The sequence below is a fragment of the Dermacentor albipictus genome, chromosome 1 (genome assembly GCF_038994185.2).
Source record: "Dermacentor albipictus isolate Rhodes 1998 colony chromosome 1, USDA_Dalb.pri_finalv2, whole genome shotgun sequence".
Classification (NCBI taxonomy): domain Eukaryota; kingdom Metazoa; phylum Arthropoda; class Arachnida; order Ixodida; family Ixodidae; genus Dermacentor; species Dermacentor albipictus.
Window position 1 is genome coordinate 291911003 of NC_091821.1, and position 16332 is coordinate 291927334.

Consider the following 16332-nt stretch of genomic DNA (forward strand, 5'->3'; position numbering starts at 1 on the left):
CATTCTGGAGCATTCCCTGATTGACCTCTCTCGAACTTCTTGCCGCGGGCCGCAGCGTCCGAATTGCTGCCGGCCCGTAATGACTGTACGACTGTAACTTATCTCTCACCTCTCTGTTGATAATGTAAAATAAACCCTCCCAAGTTTTGTTTTCATCCCGAAGTCCGTCCTTCAACCCCTACATCTGGTTGGCAGCGGTGGGATCGCCTCCAAATGCATCAGCTGGTGGCAGCGCTACAGATCAACCTTCGTCGAGAGAGATCCTAAGGAACCGGGAAGAGCGAAGAAGAGAGAGCCTTCGTCGAAAGAGGTCCGAAGGAACCGGGAACAGCGGACGAATGAACCGGATGGCAGGGTGCTGCAACCGTAAGTGAGCGCGTGGTTTTTTTCCTTATGATTCGCCAGACTCAAATGTTGTGCGTTCATTTTGATAGTTCTGGGAATCGGGAGTTTGATGCATTGTGTGTTTGCACAAATTAATTAAGGAAAACAGTTTTAACCACCTGTCGGGGCAGCTGCCATGGATCTTAGAAGGTTGACGAGGTTAGACTTGTTGTTGGTGTGCGACGATTTGGGAGTTGAGGCGGACGAACGGATGAAAACGCCAGCTATCATAAAGGCGATTAACGATAGTGGCAATGATGGTAAAAGCATTGAGCTTGCTTGGGCGGCGATACAGGAACCACGAGAGCGTGAACGTCGTGTACGTGTGCGAGAGCGTCGTGAACTTAAGAGCGAGAGTAAGCGTGAAGAACGCGAGAATGAACGGAAGCAGGAGCTTCAAGAACTTACTCTTAGGTGTGAGCGTCACGAACGTGAGTATCAGGAACGAAAGCGTGAGCAAAAGCATGAGAGAGTGAAGGCAGCACTGATCAAAGAGATACAGTATTGTGATCAGTTAATGGCACAGGGGCAACGGCTGTGTGAGAATTCTGTAGGTAGTACAGAGCAAACGAATGAGGCAGCATCGAGCGGATTTTCGCCAAAAGCCGACGAGAAGAGTAGTGCCTGTGAGATTGGCTGCAGATTCATCGGAAAAGGGAAAAGGCTAGCTGGTAACGATGCCTTAGTGGCAACAGAGGCCGTTAAAGGCCACAGTGAGAGCGACGAGGTGCTGTGCCAACAGATGACTGTGGAGACAGCTAGGCCAGCAGCGAACAAATTGGCACAGTTACCGCGCGTGTGCGTCGCTGGTAATGTTAGCGAAGTTGCTAGCGAAGAAAAGGGTACTGCTGACCCGACAGACGCGAGCACCCATGTAGAGCCAGATCTGCGTGCAGAAGGGAAGTGTCAGCTGGACGATGCAGTTGAGAATAGTTCTCGGGGTGGCGAGCTCCGTAGCTCACAAGAGAACAACTGCATTGTTCAGGGATCGGTGCGGCTCTCCGCCAGTCTAGATAGCCTAGATAGGGATGGTTCAGTTATTAATCATTCGGACTGTGCGCGTGAGACAGCGATCGATACCGACGGGCTGTGTGCTGTCAAGAATGGCGAGTTGCGCAACAAGATTGCCACCTTGCCACCCGATTACGACAAGGGGTGCAAGACGCGCACCTCTCCCTCTCCGTCGCTGCAGCTGGGAGGCGTTCAAAGAAGCGGCCTTTGCGCTGGAATCCGCCGCCTTCCTCCAGCCCCTTCGACATTGTGACGGGAGGAGTTCGGTGCGTGGACAATGATTCCAGAGTTCCCCAACGCGGAGCTGATTTGACACGCCTGGACAAGCCGCCGTGGGGACGACGTATTTTTGTGCTTCTCACGGTTCGGAGTGGCACGGAACAATGAGCGACGCTCGATCGGCAACGATAGTTTCCCGGAACGGCACCCCGCGCGGTTGCCTCTGTGTACAGAGCGCGGTTGCCTTTGTGTACGTAAACTGATCTTCAGAGCAGCTGCGAGTTGGTGATGTGTAAACGAACAGTCGCCGCGTCGTAGGAACGGCGGATCGAGTGTATAAAAACTGTGGTTGTGCGAAGGCTGAGGACACACTTCTCTTGAGCAGTCATGTTAGACTGGTTCACTTCTCTCATGCAGTCCTGTTGGACTAATACTCTTTTTCTCAAGCAGTCATGTTAGACTGAGTTAATTTCTGTAAATAAACCCTTTTCCTCGTTCTCGATGAGAAGCAGTTCTTCACTTCCTCAACGATCTCAGCGTAAATAAGTTGGACGACGGCATGGGCCAGCTACCTTCGAATTCATGCCACACTCCAATCTTTGCAAAGGACCACGGACGAAGGGATTGAGCCCCCAATCCTGACAACTGGTGGCAGCGGTGGGATGGACTTTGCGACATGGTGCTGTATCTGCGGTGAGTGCTTGGTTTTTGCTTTGACTCTCTAGGCTTCATTTTGTGGTTGTTCTGTTTAGAACAGTAGGGAAGCTAGATTGTTGTGTGTTAGCTAGGTTGTGTTTACCTAGCTTGATTTAGAGAGCAGAATCAAGGCAGTAAAACAGCAGTCATGGAGTTAAGGACACTGCTGAGAGAGGAGTTGTTGATTGTTGGTGAGGAACTGGGCCTAGATGTACGCAAGGAAATGCTCAAATCGGAATTATTGGAGCTAATTTCCAATCAGGCCAGTGAGGAAGATATTGAAATGGGAATGGAACTTCTCAAAAAGAGAGAGAAACGGGAAAGAGAAAGAGAAGAACGGGACCGAGAAAGAGAAGAAAGGGACAGAGAAAAGCAAGAGAGAGAGGAACGCGATAAAGATCGCGAGTTTCAGTTAAGGAAAATGCAACTTGAACTTGAAAGCAAACGTTTGGAGTTGTCTCAAGGAAGTGAAGGCGCTCTGGGACGATCAAGTGAGGCAGAATCGTACCGCATGGACAGGCTATTGAAGCCATTTGAGGTCGGGACCGACATAGGCTTGTTCCTAAGCAATTTTGAAAGGACTTGCGAAAAGATGAACTTCGGCCCGAGTACATGGCCACAGCGGTTACTGTCTATGTTGCCGTGTGAGGCGGCGGAAGTAATCGCCAGATTGAGTGCGCAGGATGCATATGATTATGCAAAAGTTAAGGCTAGTCTCCTGAAGAAATACCGCCTTTCAGCCGTAGCTTTTCGGCAAAGGTTTAGGAGCACAGGCAAGAAAGATAGCGAGGGCTATCCGGAGTTTGCATATAGCTTAAAGGCCAACCTAGTCGAGTGGCTTAAAAGCACGGAAGCGTACGACAGCAGAGACATGATCATTGAATGCATGTGTCTAGAGCAGTTTTACAAAACCATCCCCCAAGCTGTGAAACTGTGGGTGCAAGACAGAGGTAATGTAAACACTGTGGAAAGGGCGGCTGAATTAGCCGAAGAGTACGCAACCCGTAGAAAGTTGAACGCCGAGGAGGGAAACTGGGACGGTCGAAATGGACCGCGGAAACCATTTCCGTTCAAAAAGGGTGCGCAAACTAGACGATCCGAGCCTGTAGACATGGCGGAAAAACCCGCAGAAAAGAGCGAGCAGAAACTTAACGGGGAAACCGCACAAAAAGAACAGAAAAGAAAATTCGAATCTGTTAGACCAATTCGCTGTTACAAATGCCACAAACTGGGACATATAGCTGTAAACTGCGAGAAGTCTAGCGTAGTTTTTTCCTACGTGGAGGAAAAAGATGAGAATATGGAACTTTTAAGTCCATATCTCCACGACCTGCAAGTTAATGGAAAACCATGCCGAGTGCTAAGAGACAGTGCCGCCACGCTGGACATTGTCCATCCGTCTTACGTGATGGTAGATGACTTCACCGGAGAAGTAGCATGGATAAAACAGGTTGTAGAAGAACACAGCGTGTGTCTGCCCATGGCCAAAGTCAAAATCAGTGGACCATTCGGGGAGCTAGAGACTGAGGCGGCAGTTTCCAAATTTTTGTCACTGCAGTATCCCTACATCTTTTCGAATCGTTCGAATCAGTTACTGCGTGACAGAGGGCTCAAACTGGGAGAGGGCATAGTACAGGCATTGACCAGAGGCCAAGCTCGTAAGATCGCGGCGCTTTCGGCTGAAAATGCTCAAGCTCCTCCAGCTGAAGCAGAAAAGGGGATAGCTTCAATACCCGAATCCGAGCTAGGCCCGAGGGACAAAAGAACAGTTGAGGAGAGCCTGCCAGTTGACCAGCTCAATGAGAGCGTAGCACTAGAGTGTCAGAGTTCTAGCCTGCAGGAAGAGCATGCAGACGCGCTCACAAGCGAGACAGGGTCGTTATTATCGCCGGCCTCAAAGAACTTTGATCAACTCTTACGCGTGGATAGAGAGTCACTGGCAGCTGAGCAAAAGAATGATGAGAGCTTAGCTAAATTACGTGACACAGCTAAAGAAGGCATTGCTAGGCGCAACGTAACGATACATGAGAAAGGAGGATTGTTGTATCGGCATTACAGAGATCGAAAGGGTAGGATTTTAGATCAGTTAGTCATACCTACTAAGTATAGGGAGGACCTTTTGAGTCTTTGTCATGGAAATGGGTGGTCCGGCCACCTAGGCATAAACAAATCAAAGGAAAGATTGCTTATGGAATACTACTGGCCTGGCTGTTTCAAAGATGTAGAAAACTTTGTAAGATCATGCGACGCCTGCCAGCGTTCTGGTAAACCAGGAGAGACTTGGAAAGCTCCACTGAAGGTAGTGCCCTTAATAACAGAGCCTTTCAGACGACTTGTAATAGACACGGTAGGGCCTCTTCCAAAAACAAAATCAGGCTACAGGTACTTGTTTACCATGCTGTGTCCGGCCACGAAGTTTCCAGAAGCAATCCCTTTGAAAGAGCTCAGCTCCACCGAAGTAGTAGACGCGCTGTTGACAGTGTTTGCACGAGTTGGGTTTCCAGCCGAAATTCAGGCAGATCAAGGGTCAGTATTCACGAGCGCACTGACTTCCACATTCTTGCAAAAGTGCGGGGTAAAGTTAATTCACAGTTCTGTCTATCACCCTCAGTCAAACAGTGTAGAGAGGTGGCATTCGGTGCTTAAGCGAGTTTTGCGTGCGCTCTGTTACGAGCACAAGGAGGACTGGGAGAACTGTCTGCCGGCAACTTTGTTTGCTTTGCGAACGGTTCCACATGAAGCGACAGGGTTCTCACCAGCAGAACTAGTGTATGGGAGGACACTCCGTTCTCCACTGAGAATGTTAAGAGAGATGTGGGAGGAAAGAGGGGAGAGTCCAACCGTGGTTGAATACGTGCTAAATTTACTGGAACGGCTAAGCGCAACCCAAGAACTAGTCGGAAAGAACATGGCACTAGCTCAAAAGAACGCCAAATTCTATTACGACAGGAATGCGAGGCTTCGTACGTTTAACGCCGGAGACCAGGTAATGATCCTCAAACCTTCAAGAAAGAACAAGCTTGAAGTTCACTGGGACGGGCCCGTTAAAGTGTTGCACAAACTTTCAGAAACTAACTATGCTTTGAGAATGCCCGGTCGCAGGAAGGAAGTGAGGATATATCACTGTAATTTGATGAAGCCGTATGTAGAGCGGAGCGGAGTCGTTAACTATACTGTCAAAGAGCCGGATGGCATTGGTACCAAGTTTAAGGAGTATAGGGCAACCTCCAACTCTGAAATCGGCCTAGAAGAAGTAGTAGAACACTCGGTAAGCTCTCATGCTCTAAGACCCGAGCAGCTAGATGAGCTAAAAGGGGTGTTAGGGGAATATCTCGACAGATTCAGCGATCGGCCGGGTAGAACCGAACTGATAACGCATGAAATTGAGCTGACCTCTACCGAACCAGTAAGATCAAAACCTTACAGGGTGTCTCCAAGACAGAGAGAGATTATGGAGGCAGAGATACAGCGCATGCTAGAGTTGGGAGTTATTGAGCCCGCTGAGAGTGACTACACGTCACCGCTAATACTCGTAGAAACCCCTAACAAGGACCCTCGTCCGTGTGTTGACTACAGGAAGTTAAATGCCATCACTAGGGATCAGTTGTACCCGATACCCAACATTGAGGAACGAATTGAAAAAGTTAGCGCTGCTAAATACATTTCAACTATAGATCTCGTGCGGGGGTACTGGCAAGTTCCCCTTTCAGAAAGTGCCAGCCGCTATGCCGCATTCATCTCGCCTGTAGGCACTTTTCGCCCTGTCGCACTCAGCTTCGGGCTGAAGAACGCGCCGTTTAGCTTCTCTAAATTAATGGATATTGTCCTAAAAGACTTGCAGGAGTTCGCCTTGCCTTATCTTGATGATGTGGCCATTTTTTCCGACAGCTGGGAACAACACGTATCGCACCTCAAACAGGTGTTCTCACGGTTGAGGGAAGCCGGCTTAACGATGAAAGCGGAAAAGTGTAGGTTTGGTTGTTCGCAGGTTACTTATCTGGGCCATGTTGTTGGTCAGGGCATGAGACGGCCGGCTGAGCTGAAAATAGCGACGATTGGAGATTTTTCTCAGCCGCGCACGAAAACAGACGTTCGTTCATTTTTGGGACTTGTGGGGTACTATCAACGGTACATTCCGAATTACTCGCAATTGGCAAGTCCATTAACAGACGCCCTCCGAAAGGGAGCACCGAGTAACGTACACTGGGATAAGGACAAAGAGAACGCTTTCCAAAGTTTGAAAACGCTATTGGTTTCTCGCCCTGTGCTTCGCGCGCCAGACTACACAAAGGAATTCATAGTTCAATGCGACGCAAGCGACAGAGGTATGGGCGTGGTACTTAGTCAGGTCGGCGACGATAACGAGGAGCATCCTATCCTCTACGCCAGCCGTAAACTAAATGTAAGAGAGGAAGCCTACAGCGCTTCAGAGAAGGAATGCGCTTGTTTGGTTTGGGCCGCCCAGAAGTTGTCGTGTTACTTGTACGGAGCGAAGTTCATCTTCGAGACCGACCACTGTCCTCTGACGTGGCTCAATCAAATGTCACACAAAAACGGCCGCTTGCTCCGATGGAGCCTCACTCTCCAAGAGTACAACTTCTCCGTTAGATATAAGAAGGGAAAGTTGCATAGCAATGCGGATGGTTTGAGCAGGCTAATTTGAATTCTGCGTTTGAGGGTCCCGCCTAAATTTTGGGGTTACTAGTGTTAGCTTTTCTTTAGGCGAAGAAAATCCCCTCTCATTCAGCAGAATTCCCTCCATTAATTGCTGAATTTGTCAGCAGGAATTTGCTTCAGAAATTGGCATAGTGAAATGTAGCATTTTTTTTTTTGTTTCTACACTTATGTTGTTGTTGTTTTTTTTGAAGCCTAGCGAGTCTAAAGTGAGAGCCAATGCACGTCATCTCGGCGCAGAGCCGTGTTGTGGGGTTCATTTTGCAGTTGCCTGTCCTTGTTGAATGTTTTGGGGCGGTGAAATCAATGCACAAGTGGTCGCTGTGAGCCAAGACATCAATCCCCCCCTCTGACCAACAGCCGTTCTCTTCCTGCCTAGCGGTTGTCAGCGCTAGACAGTCGAGACTTTTCGGGCCATGGAGGCGCTGTCAAGAATGGCGAGTTGCGCAACAAGATTGCCACCTTGCCACCCGATTACGACAAGGGATGCAAGACGCGCACCTCTCCCTCTCCGTCGCTGCAGCTGGGAGGCGTTCAAAGAAGCGGCCTTTGCGCTGGAATCCGCCGCCTTCCTCCAGCCCCTTCGACATTGTGACGGGAGGAGTTCGGTGCGTGGACAATGATTCCAGAGTTCCCCAACGCGGAGCTGATTTGACACGCCTGGACAAGCCGCCGTGGGGACGACGTATTTTTGTGCTTCTCACGGTTCGGAGTGGCACGGAACAATGAGCGACGCTCGATCGGCAACGATAGTTTCCCGGAACGGCACCCCGCGCGGTTGCCTCTGTGTACAGAGCGCGGTTGCCTTTGTGTACGTAAACTGATCTTCAGAGCAGCTGCGAGTTGGTGATGTGTAAACGAACAGTCGCCGCGTCGTAGGAACGGCGGATCGAGTGTATAAAAACTGTGGTTGTGCGAATGTTGAGGACACACTTCTCTTGAGCAGTCATGTTAGACTGGTTCACTTCTCTCATGCAGTCCTGTTGGACTAATACTCTTTTTCTCAAGCAGTCATGTTAGACTGAGTTAATTTCTGTAAATAAACCATTTTCCTCGTTCTCGATGAGAAGCAGTTCTTCACTTCCTCAACGATCTCAGCGTAAATAAGTTGGACGACGGCATGGGCCAGCTACCTTCGAATTCATGCCACACTCCAATCTTTGCAAAGGACCACGGACGAAGGGATTGAGCCCCCAATCCTGACAGTGCCGATGCACAGCGTGAGCTGGGCAATGTAGTAGAGGGCAGTTCGTAAGAGTGCGAGTTGTCTAACTCGAGTAAAGCCTGCTGCATTGTTCCAGAGTCGGTTGAGCTGTCCGCCAGTCGAGGCAGAGCGAGTGTTGATTTAAGTGAGAATCACTCAGACTGTGCGGGTACGAGACCGATCCGGGCCGACGAAACGTGTACCGGCCAGCACGAGGCACGAGAAGGCGACATGAAAGCGAGTGCAAAGAGAAAGCACCGTAAAAAGAAGCGCGGTAAAGACCGAAAGACGGTAACTAATGTAGCGCCGCCAAAGATGGCGAGAAACCCAAAAGGGCAGGGCGCGAGGAAAAAGATACGGTCGTCTCGGACGATGTTGACGCATCGAAAACGTTGGAGCCACCGGTCAAAGGGGGACCGCGAAGCATGTTCTGCACGGACGCGGACAAAGGGCACGAGGGATCTAAACTCCTCGTCGTTCCGTAGTTCTTTTCAAAGCTCAGCGTGCAGTTCGAAGAAACGCAAGGTGGCAGGACGAGACCAGGTGGGGAGTAGCGACGCGGTCAATCGAGTTTGTGAGGAAAGCAGGGCGCCAGGACGCAAATTGGCAGGAGACCGTAACGTCTTGGGGGAGCTGATAGTGAGTCAGCCCTTTTGTTGTTTCTCGGCAGCCAGAGTAGCTTTCAAACCGCGCCCACCTCGAGTCCGACTGAAGGTCTGAGTCAGACATAAGCGTTTGAAAAGGGAGGCCAAGAGCGCTTCCGTAGAAATGAAGTGTTTTAAACAGTTCCCAGTTGTCTTGCACAGATCGTTCATTGATTAAGGATTGAAAGACTGGAAATAATGTGCACAATTCTTCATTTATACCTACGAAGCTTGTTTTGTCATCTACGTTGACAGTTTTGCTGAGCACGTGGTGCTTGGGCAAAGTCAATGTGGCATGAATTACACTGTGGTCACCGATAGGACAAAGGTAGGTGACCGATGACGATGCCTCTGGATGGTGAGTGTAAGGTCGAACATGTTTTCACACTCGCGCGTTACGCGCGTCGGCTCTCGGATAAGTTCCGATAAGTTGAAATTCAAACAGTGTCGACAAAGTCTTTCGCCTCTGTGTTGTTTATTACGGAAGTCAGGTTATTGCAAGCCATAACAGGGAAGTTCAAGTCACCGAACAGAAGTATATGAGTGTTAGAATGGCTTGCTGTAATCTGGCATAAAGTATACTCTTATGTTTTGGTGAGAAGTTTGGATCACTGGTAGGTGGCCTGTAGCAGACACCTACTCTCTTAAAATTTGCAAACCCCTATGAGTGTAATGCGGGTGTACTTATCTTTTCACACTTGTAAACACCCTTAAACACCCTTTCTTAACGGAAAGGGTGTTCAATAAGAAAACACCCCTGGAACGCCCCAGTCTTTCTAATTTACACCCTAATTACAAGGGAGTAAGTTAACAAGCTTACAATATATGATGAATGAACATTGGCAGGTAACGCGTTCATACTGGCTATACATGAAACGCGCGCTACCTGCGCTTGAATCAGAAAGCTGGAATGATTCGATCGGGGCATCTAGGCAGCAGCGCACTGACTCCGAACAGCGGTCAAAAATGAAGTTTCCCACGAATGTTGATATCGAACAGATGACACTAACGCATCTACTTTGCATAGCCAGATATCTGCAAAAGGCTTCGCATGATCAATGGCAAAATATTTATAATGCTATCACTGAATACTTAAAGGTGTGCGACCAGTTGAACTGGGAATGGTTAGGAGTGAGGGCTGAGGGTAAATAGCTCACCAACTTACGGTTTGTAGATGACATTGACATACCCAGCAATGCTGCAGACTATTTGCAACGAACCTTTGAGGACCTTAGCGCAGAAAGTGTAAATGTCTGATTGAAAGTTAGTATGCACAAGAGAAAAGTAATGTTCCACAGCCTGCGAGAGAACGAAATGTCATGGTCGGCAGTCAGCCTCTAGAACCTGCGCAGAAATACGTTTATTTGGGTTAATTACTCGCAGAGGCCTCTGATCAAGGAAATTACCAACATAAAAAATTATTTGGAGAGCTTACGGCAGGCATTACTAAATCATGACCACGGAGCTTACAGCTAATCATTACTAACGAATGGGGCCATAGCTTGAAAGTTACCAAAGAAGCTTGGGAAGACGTTGAAGACCGCGCAACGAGCGATGGAACGAAAAATATTAGGCATGACGATAATAGACTGTAAGACAGCGATGTGGATTAGAGAGCGAACGGGGATAGCTGATATTCTGGTTGACATCAAGAGGAAGAAGTCGTGCTGGGCAGACATTGCAATGCGTAAGGAAGAGAACTGCTGGTCTATTGGAGTTGCAGAATGGGTGCTAAGGGAAGGGAAGCACAGTCGAGGACGGCAGAGAATAAGGTGGATGTGATGGAATTAGGAAACTTGAAGACACGTGGAACCAGTTAGCACAAGACAGAGGTATTGGAGATCGCTGGAGAAGCTTTCTTCCAGCGATGGACCTCAAAATAGGCTGATGATGATGATAATTTCACGACATCCATGCCAGCTTCGCGGCATGTCATTCGTGTTATGTCATGCATGCGCGTCATGCACGTTCTGATAGCTGGATTTGCGTCGATTGCGGGGGGGGGGGGGTGCGAGTAGAAACGTAGCCAAGGGTGCACGCCGGGCACTGGTAACGCTCACTAACCGTAATTTTTTTTTTTTTGCTACTATGGCAATGGCCCGGCTCCTTCCCCCTCCACGGTCAATTAGGACCCCCTCCCGCCCTCACAAGAAAACTTTTCTGGCTCATCACTGTGGGAAGGGGGGTGTAAGATTGCTGTAGACCCCTCCGCCTAACTCGTCAACTGAAACGGGGGAGGGAAGGGGAGCTGCCGCCCGGCCGCAAACCTTAGGCCGCCCAATTACCAGCTGCATTTCCTTTCGGACGTGAATACTGCTATAATGTCATTACACAATAGGATTCATGGCGGTTCGAGGGCATGCGACAATAAAAAAACACATACAGCCATCAGCAAGTCTTAGCTTGAGCAGATCTTTGGGAGCTGGGCAAGACTCTCATAAAAAGAAAAGCTTCGCACTCCTCCTACATGCATTGTCAACTCTGGGTCACCGCCGACTGCACATTACCGGTAAAAAAAAAGATAACACAGGAACTCCTCTGGCACTTGTCTGAGTATGCATAAACATTGTGACTCTTCCTCATCTACACGCAGTCCATGTCGTTATCACTGTTATGAGAGTTGATCCGACGAGTATAAGCGACAGCGCTGCGGCGACACGAGCTGCTGTGGTCGGTGGCGCCAAGTGAATGGCGCAAGTAAAGTACTGCAGGTGGCAGGGCCAGGTGCGCTAGTGACGTTCCGTTCATTTTGACCCGTTCTCGCTCTTTAGCCCCTCTCTCCGCGTCGAACCATTATCAACCGTACTCCGGCGGCGGCTGCTTGTGGCACGGCCGCGCGAACGGTGTCTTGAAAGCGAAATGCAATGCGGAGAGACACACTGCTGAAAACTTCACGCGCTGTGTTCTCACCGTTTACTTCGCTTTGAAAACAGACGCGCGTACACCTATCTTGAAAGTGATCTGCGAAAAGCGCATAGTGCGGCATGAGCTGAGAGCTTCGTGAGCGCTATGTTCTCGCCGCTTCGGTCGCGTTAAAGGGAGAGCTAGCACGAAGGTGAATACACTCGCTGCTGCGGGTTCTATTTTGAAAGATATCGTGCGGTACGGACTGACGGACGGATGGTTTTTCTTGTTGGGGAAGTATAGAAATGCTTACGTTATTAAAAAAATCACAGGGTTCGCGAATTTCGCCATAACAACCAACACCAACCTACTCCCCCGCTGAGCGATGCCGTCTTGGTCGCTCCCTCCCCACCCCCGGGAAAAGGCACACTACGGCCCAAGCAATGAAACGTTCCTTTCCTTCGAGCGCTTCCTAACCTTATGTGAGGCCTTTAGAGCGAAGGACCCGTGGAGGAAGCAAGCGTAGTCTGGAAGCTCCCTTCACTCGTCCTCACGTAAGGAGCGGTTGCCGCATGCCTGGGTTCGAGATTATCTCTTAAAAGCTTTACGCGAACACCATTATTGAAAAAAAATGTTGTATCGTTGCACAATCTTTAAACTGAAGAGCTAATATAGAGAAGCGCGGACGCTTTCTTCTAGTTTTGTTTACTAAACTTAAACAAAGTAGCGCATTACAGTGCAAAACTTGATGTGCTACAGCAACGCTGGCACGCCGGCGTCGTGCAAGGCCTAGCAACGCCTAGCAACGCTTCCATGCCGCACGCGTGACTGAAACGAACATGCCTGGCAAGACGTACCACGCTCGCGCTTCTCCGCAGGTGGGCGACAGCGCGCATGCGCATGCAAACGTCACGTGGTTAAGCAGTGAGGTGAAGCGCACGTACAGGGCCAGGAGCGGCGTAAGGAACCCGAGTCCCCTGCGTCGTAGCAAATCAGAGGATTTGCTACGACGCAGGGGACTCGGGTTTAGAGAGGAAATAGTGCAAGCCCTAACTCGTTCCAAGGCAAGGGAGCTCGCGGCCAAGGCAGTGTACGAATGTCCAGTGGTGAAGGAAACAGGTTTGACGAAGATTCGTCAACCAGCACCAAACAGGACAGCCCTATAGGGGATACTGCGGAAAGTGCACCAGCTAATGCAGACGTCAGGCAAGCGCCGGAGCCTGAAATGTCTCAAGAAGCAAAATGCAGGGGAAAGTTATTGAATGTAAGCCCTGCCACAATGATTGCTGAACAAGAAATGAGCAGGGCCCAAAGCAATGCGAAGCATTACTATGACAGGACGGGTCGGACGCGACGCTTTGAAGTTGGGGAAAATGTAATGATCCAGACATCTTCACTGAAAAACAAACTACAGGTTCAATGGGAAGGACTGGTTCACATAAGTCAGAAATTATCTGCAACAAACTACGTAATCACGGTGCCGGGGGCAAAAGGGATTCACGAGACCATTGACAAGCTAGTAAAGCAGGGGGAGTTGAATCCCAATCAAAGGGCCTAACTGAGGGAGCTCGTGTTTGAATTTGAAAACATATTTTCGGACACACCTGGCAGGGCCACTGCGATCGTTCACAATATAGAGTTAATCTCCTCAGAAGCAGGTCGTTCGAAAGCCTATCGCCTTTTACCTCGCCAACGTCAAGTCATGGCCGCTAAAATAAACAAGATGTTAGAGCTAGGTGTAATCGAACCCGGAGAGAGTGATTATTCCTCGTCTCTTATCTTGGCTGAGGTCCCAGGAAAGGAGCCACGACCGTGTATCGACTACCACCGGCTCAACTTCCATGCTAATTTCATCTTTACACTCGATTTAGTCAGAGAATACTGACAGCTTTCGTTGACCGAGAGGGCAAGCAGGCTTGCGGCGTTTATTTCCCCGATGAGAACCTTTCGGCCGAAAGTCCTGAGCTTTGGATTGAAGAATGCTCCCTATTGTTTCTCTAGCCTTATGGACCAGGTATTACGGGGAATGGAGCACTTTGGACTTGCGTATCTCGATGAAATAGCAATCTTTTCTTCATCATGGGAGGAGCATATGCAACACTTGCGAACCGTCTTGTGTCGTCTATGAGAGGCCAACTTATCTGTCAAGGCTCCCAAATGCCAATTAGGGCGCGCAGAGGCAGTTTATCTAGGTCATGTAATACGGCAAGGCCATCGTCGGCCTTCCGAGGTTAAACTAAATGCAATAGACAACTTCCCGCAACCACGCACCAAGCGGGACATCAGGTCATTCCTCGGCTTGGCATGTTATTACCAAAGATATAAACCGCGTTATCGCCAGATTGCAAGTTCTTTAACAGATGCTCACAGAAAAACATAACCACAAACGGTAACCTGGCATGACGCAAAAGAAAAGACTTTTAGTATGCTGAAGAAAGCACTAACGAGTCAGCCAGTGTTGAACGCGCCCGACTACTCTAAGCCACTCATTCTTCAGTGTGATGCCGGCGACAGGGGTATGGGGGTGGTGCTTTCTCGAAACAGAGATGACGGAAACGAACACCCTGTGCTGTACGCCAGTACAAAGCTCTCAATTCGTGAGGAAGCATGCAGTGCATCAGAAAAGGAATGCGCCTGCGTAGTATGGGCGGTGCAGAAGCTAGCATGCTGTACCGCTGGTTCAAGGTTCACCATAGAGACTGACCACTGTCCCCTCACATGGCTGCAGTCCATGTCTACAAAGAACGGCGGTCGTTTGCGCTGGAGCTTGGCTCTGCAACAGTACACCTTCAATATTCGCTGCAAGAAGGGTAAGCTTAACGGCAATGCTAACCGTCTGACTCGTTGACACTAGAGTAACGAAAGCCTCATGCTCACTCGGATTTCCGTGGCACTTGTACGTTTTTTTTGTTATACCTTATTTATCACTGTTCAGCAGTTGAGATAGTTAGAGATGTTTACGGTCTGGGTGCGAAAAGATCATGTGGATCCCAGGCACTGTTGTAATCCATGTAAGCGGAGCTGTCGATGTTATTTGCTTTGATCGACGATACTTAGCGGTGATATCAACAGCGAATGTTTATTTTTTCACCGTTTAGTATCTAGTTTATTGTGGCTCGAGCTGGGTGCCTTAAGACAAAAATGCAACGTAACAAATATGCGCCACAAGATGCGCCAGGTATATGCTACAAAAGTAAAACACGGAAACGATTGGGCACATCTTGATGGAATTCCAAAATGCTGACGCAGTTAGCACCGCAACACGTGTCCACCTTCCCGAAGCATAGGGATTCCAAGATGGCGGGCTTCCAGTGGCGTAGCCAGAAATTTTGTTCGTGGGGGGCTACGCCACTGGCCCAATACATAAATATACACACATCTATATATATATATATATATATATATATATATATATATATATATATATATATATATATATATATATATATATATATAAATATATCTGCACGTTGCAGCTCAGTCTCCTCCTTAAGAGGAAGCTTTAGCTCGGGTGCTCCTATTTAAGTACATGTAGAAGGGGCATTCGTTTTTCCCTGCAACCACTTCACCACATTTGAGGAGGTTTATTGCATTTAAAAGAAAAGTTTAATTCTAGTGACTACTGGCTTCGAATTTTTCATTTAGGTGGTCAATTATTTCTTAAAAACTGGCCAAAACTGAAGATTTTCAGAAAACCAAACTATCAAGTTTAAAACTCCGTGACTCAAGAATGAAAAATGATATCACAATTCTGTGAATTGCATCTAATAGCACATCTACAGCAGACAAAATAGATATGTTACACATGAATCTCAAAAAATTTAGTATTGTGGAAATACGGCTTCTGCAGAACCCTTGTACACAACGTAACCAATTCACGTAAGATACAAATTGACACAGCAAACTTGTCCGCTTTGACTGTTATAATAAATGCCGTTTACAGAACCACAATATCTGTTCTTCAAGCATAGCTATTAGTTTGTAAACGTCGTGCTTCTATTTTTTCAAACTTTCAAATTTTCAAAATATTTTAAACAAAATTCAGGCCCTAAATCGAAGTTCTGTTTCCAACAGACACTAGGATTTAACTTTCTCTCTCAAATGCAACCAATTTCAGTAAAAGTGATTAGCAGGATTATCTCAGAAAAGCGTTTCTGCGTTTAACAAGTATTTGAATAGGCCGCGTCGGATTGGGCCCGAGCTAAAGCTTCCTCTTAAACAATTTATCGAGGGATCAAATACATGAATAATAAGTGCAGTGTCATTGCCAAAGATGCTGCAAACCAATCCTTGAAAGCTACGCACTGTAAATACAAGTAAAATATGTATTTTTCCATAAAATATTATACTCGTATGTGCCAAAAATTGTGCCCAACATAACTGACGTCAATGCTTCCATGTTTTTTGTCCATTTATTAGGTAAAGAAAATATCACACGAACTTTAGAACTATATCAGTTCGAAACCAGGAAAACAGTGCATGCCGCTGATATAAAAAATTAAAAGGCAACGAACTGAACAAGTTGAGGACAAATATGTTAATGAAACTTTGTCATTCAAGAACCGTGCTTACATTCTTGTATATATGCAATGGCCAGTGAAAAATCTCAATGACGCTGTCGTTTGTTCCAATGTATTACGCAGCAGTAGCTGTCCC

At 48.0% G+C, this 16332-nt stretch overlaps 1 protein-coding gene across 1 annotated transcript in view; it reads right to left on the reverse strand.

Annotated features, from left to right (window-relative positions):
- Positions 1-16332, reverse strand: part of LOC139054448 (octopamine receptor beta-2R-like) — a 413068-nt gene that overhangs the window by 48265 nt on the left and 348471 nt on the right. The window lies entirely within an intron of this gene.